Below are 5,709 nucleotides of genomic sequence, written 5' to 3'. Positions count from 1 at the left end.
AAGATTTCCTCTACACACTGTTTAAGAGACAAATTAGACTTTTATGACTATTCCCCACCTTTTTAAGGTAATACATATTTTCCTACTCTCTTTTTTGTAGGATTTTAATTTTTCCTTGATTTTGAAGGGTGCAATATATTATATCTATTTATTTGCATCATTCATTTTTGCTTATTGTGTTATATGATTTGGTTTCATTTCTTTCTATGCAATTTCTTCTGCTTTTCATTCAATACAATCTTAATGGTTTATTTTTCAGTACACTTTCATGTATCCTGGTTAATTTTTCATTGCTTTCTTCAAGTCTTTTCTTTATCATATGTTTTATACTAAACTTTGAATTGACTTTTGGTTAATTTTAACTTTAACTTGATATCCATCATGTATATAAATCTTTCCATGTATGCATGCTTTTAGTAGTTCATTAGAACATGTGAAGGTGTTCCATTAGCAGTCTCATATATATATTTGTCACTTCTTAAGTTGCTCCTCTGAATTATATATTTCTAAACCTTCTCAAGGTATTTTTTTTCCTAATGTCTAAATGTTGTTTGTATTTGTGGGTTTGTCATGTTTTATAAATTTGTATCAGTCTCTTAATCTTTATATTCATGACTAGGCCCATTTTGGCACTAGAACCATGCCCATCTTGATTGTTTTTCATTGTTAGATCACCAACTCTCAGGATTCTGTCCTCAAGGTAAGCTTCATGTAGGCTCAGTTGTATCTAGCTTATGTTAGTCTTATTATTCAATCTTTGTAACCACATTAACATTTTTTGGATTGGTAAAGAAAACTTACTTTTCCTTCCCTATCAAAAGTTTCAGCAGAATGTAAAACAGGGATTGTTTTGAGAGAGGGAAGAAGTTGGGAACAGATTTGAGAATGGATAAGTTGTTGGTGGGTAATGAAAATATTATATTTGTATAAGATATAAATTGTTTTAAAATTTTTGAAAGATGTTGGATAAAAAATTAATAGAATGCACGAATTTGACCAAAATATATTATATGTATATATTGAAATATCACAATGACTTCACATCCACTTAGTGTATTTATTATGTGCTATTAAAAGAGAAACAAAGTAGATCATAAGCAAAGGGCAAAGCAAATATGAAATAATATATAACAATAATCTTATTAATAGAATGTAAAAAATAATATTCAGAAAATCCATATATTTTTTAAATCAATATAATGAGACTTTAGCCTGACTGACAGATTGGAATGCATAAATTATGAATATCAACTTTAATAGAATATACATTAAATGAACACCTTAGTCAAAGGAATGATAACAAAGGAATATTTTTAAGGTAGTTGTTACTTAAATATTGCTCAACATACTTTGGGTTGTGACTTGGAAGCTAATCATTCACTAAAGAAATTTAGAAAAATAATATAAAAGATTAAACAAGTTGATTGGCATCGAAATGATCCAGGAAATGATATTATGAATATTATTGCCCCAATTTAGTAGATATCAAAACATTTTGATATGATGTTTAACAAAATTGTAGAACAATAGATTAGCACACATAATACCATGGCTTAAATCCAATCACCACCATAAGGAATTGTATTGTATGTATGTGAAACCAAGTAGAAGTATTATGGTTTCATGCATAATTGAAAAATAACTGTTAAATAATTAGCATGAAAAAAGAATATGTGAGAGGAGTGAAAGAATCTACTCCAAGTGTTTACTTTCCCATAGTAAACATCATGTTCACAAGTATTTAATATTCTCTAAACATTAAAAGACTAGAAAGAAGTGCATTATCCAAAAAAGCTACATAGTACAGACAGGTAATTCTGTTTACGTTTTTGTAAAAAGACAAAGTGAGAGTCACTGCAGCTGAAATAATCAAGATTACTTTCATGTAGAAATAAGTTTTGAGAACTGTTAGAAAAAGATTTCTTAGAAGTTTGATTTGTTCTTCTATCTTATATATCTCTTAATCCAGGGATAAATTTCTGAAAGCACAAGTTTACAAAACATTTGAGAGGACAATTTAATGGGATAATTTATTGACAATTTAATAATTTTCTTCCATATGAATTAAAAATCTGAAAAGAAATATGACATTATTCCCTTCTCTGAAATTTATAATGACTCTGCATTTATTTACATATTTTTTCCTTTAGCATTTTCTCAGCAAACATTTTTTAACATTCTTTTGTTGTGCTAGGTGGGGCACATTGTGTCATTTACACAGGTTCTTAAAGTATGTCAAATATATCACACCTAAATTCATCCCCTCTACCTTTCTCCTTTCTCCTCCCTACCCACATTCTTGGAATAGGTTTGATAGGAAACATTTTTGTATTTTATCTAAAGTTTACACAAGTTGAAAGGAACATTACAGCCATATTGGTCAGACTCTGCTATTGAAAAAACTACAAGTTGAAGGTTAATGGCCCCATACCTCAGCCCTATTCATAGCAGTTCTTGCTGGCTACTCAAAATCATAGGCAGAACAGTACTAAAAATGCCTAATAGACCATCTGAAAATATATTCCACTGCCTCCTGTGACCCCAGCCCTGATGAAAGTCAATCATCTTGTACAGGAATGCAACTCCCTCACCTCCTGTTGTGGATCTTGGCTTTTGTATGTCTTCAGATAATTGTTGCAACTGAGCTACTAAAAATAGGAAAAGAAAACCCACTATTGGGACATATGCTGATAATAAACAGGATTAATCTTTGTACACTATGGAAAGGAAAGATTTCAATATGTTCAATTTGTCAACATGTTCATAGTTTGTGTATGCAAAGGACAGTGTTGATGGTCTGTGTGGCTGACATGATGGACATTCATCAGAGCAGAAAGCCAGATGAATATCTCTTACTCCCATTCTTGCCAACATTGCTGCTCTGTTTGTCCATCGATTGTGTCAAAATTTTTAGACTATTTACAAAAGACTTCATGACATCCTGACATCCCCTAGCCAGAGTTTTCTGTCTTTTCAGTCCCTTTGCAGGTCTCCCATATTAGATAATCTCTCTCAGGCAGGGACACACAACCGCACCTTTGAAATTTTCCATATCACTTATCTGAGAGCCCAATCTTTTAGTTGCTCTTTATTTTAGGCCCCAGACTAAAAAGCTAAATGTATCCCACTGAATTAATGTCTATGTTTCTTTTTGTTGACTTATGTCTTTTTCTGCATACAGTGAATTATCTCATAAGAACTAAAGTAGAAATAACTGTGTATTTATGAGTCAGGAATTTCATAATTTCAAAACAGATTTTCTTTAAACTTGAACACTTGTAGTGATGATGTAAAATTGTGGCCCTGCTTGGATGCAAATCTTCCTTAATGCCTTTTTGTTTATCTGTATGTATCCATACATCAATTAAAATTACAAAACCTAAATGATGCAAAGTTATGAAAAGGACACATTCTCCCTAACTGCAAACTGATCTATCAAAAATAAAGAGCACAGAAGATAAGATGCTGAGACTAAGTGTAGCTACTTGTAACTGGCTTTTCAGTCATTTATGAAGTTACCAGTAAAAGTGCAGACTCTTATTTTTCAAATTTATTTGAGAGAGAGAGAGAGAGCTAGCAGCCAATCATTTTGAACATAAAATGAACACCAATGTAAAAATCTCGTCATGCACTTGGATAAGTCTATGTGGTCTATGTGCATACCCAGAAAATTGAAATTTTCTTTTTTTTCTATTTTTTCATTATAACATTTGATAAAAATATTTTGGTGTTTTTGTTTATTTGTTTTTTTAATAAAATAAACCTGTTCAAGGGAAGAGCTACTAGATGAATTTAAAGGTTTTATGAACCTTATAGAACTTACAGCAAAAATAGTTTTAGTTGACTTTATTACAAATAACGTTTTCAAGAGAGTGTGCAAAACTGTCAATAATTTCCTAAAACACCATCCATGATTGCTCAGCCTTCACACCCTTCTCCATTTAAAAACACCCTTCTGTACACCTCACAGTTACTTATTAGATTGAAAGGTATATGGATAATGGTCATTAGATGTCTTTACAACCCCCGGCTGCTGACCACTTGCTTCCTCAACAGGAACTGCTGTTGTTTGCATGTGTGTACTGTGGCAAGTAGGCATCCTGCGTCACTGATGTTGTAGTCATGTATGTTCCCCTGCTGCCCAGTGAAAGATGAATCATCTGCTGAGCCAGGGGGCTAATATAGATGTTTGTTGTAGTGATTTGGTGTGTTCCACTGAAGGAATTAATAGGGAACCAGGGTGCTGTAGGATATACAGCTCATGCTGCATCCAAGAAGGACTTTGCACATGGTAGGCAGATGCAGAAGATGCAATATGGAATGTAAGAGAAGTTTGAGTGATCATTTGATTTTTAGCAATTCTTTATGATAAGGATAAAATCTGTTCTGTACAGCAGAATGGATCATAAATGTCAATTCAGGCTCTCCTCTATACTAAGTCTTCAATTAGGGGCATATGTGCTTGGATCCTGTCTGTTCTGTCCTCCATCTGCAAACTTGTACAATAAAGGTTCTGTAGGAGGAGAAACTCCTGCTGGGTCTTAGCCAATTTTCCACTAAAATGACCAATTACAGCTACCAATTTTTCAGTTGATTCCACCCTGGCAAAGCCAACACCATGATTGTGCCACTGTAATCACGCAGTATCTTTGCAGAAATAACTTGTCTGAAGGCTTTAAGCATAGTTTCACGTTCTTGCTCATCCATGAATGGTGCCAACTTAGAAATATATAGGTTGGTAGGATCTTGTTATGGTTGGTTGCCATTTAAGATTGAACTCCACTGGCCTTCAGGTCTGACACAGCTTTCTAAGTTTCTGCAGGATAACGTTTACATTTTTTTGTTGTCTTATCCAAAATTGCCTTTGTGGGGACAATTTTGCCATATGGTTGACAGAGCTTCACCAGATGCTGGTCTGTATACCTCGGATGTAGAGGATTGTTTTGCTTAGTTGATCCCATCCTGAATTGCTACTGTTGCTATTTTGTTACTCCTGGTGGAGCTGGGACTAGGACAGGCTGTATGGTGCGGTGGGACCAGAGACTGCTACTTGAGGTATGGTGTCCTGCACTTGCAGCTGGGGAAGATCATCTCAGCAGGTGCAGTAGGCAGGCAAGGGCTGTTACACTTTGGGAACTCCCTCTTCTTTCAGGGGCTGCGGACTTGGGGTGGGCTGGGCCTAAAAGTGTGTTGCGCTACCCTGGAGTGATTCAGTGGCCGCCTGATGTGTGGAACAGATGGAGTTTAGAGCTGAATAGGCACTGCTGACTCTCCTGGCTGCAGCCCAGGAGCAGAGCCGCAGTATCCCCACCTCTCACGGTCTCCACTTTCTTTCTTTTTCTTCTATTTTTCATTACCATAGATGCCTTCAGTGCTCTAATATCTGCTATGTCACACAGCACCATTGCCAAAGCCCCAGACACTGCAGACTGGATTTACTCCTACACATTTTCTTTCTTTGAGCTAATTTGGCTTTGCAAGGCTAGCAGATTCTCTGTCAGCAAATGAATGTGTGGAGGAGTTTTATGAGAAAGGTCAGGACTGTTTCTTCTTGATAGTCTCCTTTGACGTAAAAACTTTCTACATTAGGGACAGCTGGAAGAGACTCAAGTGGTAGAATGCCTGCCTAGCAAACATGAGGTTTTGAGTTCAAACTCCAGTACCACCAAAAAACAAAAAAAGGCTTTCTACTTTGATGAAATCCATTTT

The 5,709-nt window shown here is 35.1% G+C and overlaps 1 pseudogene; it reads right to left on the bottom strand.

Moving 5' to 3' along the window:
• Window positions 1-3,792: 3,792 nt before the first annotated feature.
• LOC141415507 (RNA-binding motif, single-stranded-interacting protein 1-like) lies at window positions 3,793-5,405 on the bottom strand (annotated as a pseudogene).
• Window positions 5,406-5,709: the final 304 nt, after the last annotated feature.

Source organism: Castor canadensis, chromosome 13 (assembly GCF_047511655.1).
Source record: "Castor canadensis chromosome 13, mCasCan1.hap1v2, whole genome shotgun sequence".
Lineage (NCBI taxonomy): Eukaryota > Metazoa > Chordata > Mammalia > Rodentia > Castoridae > Castor > Castor canadensis.
Note: the sequence above shows the minus strand (reverse complement) of the source record. Positions and strands in the feature narration are given on the sequence as shown.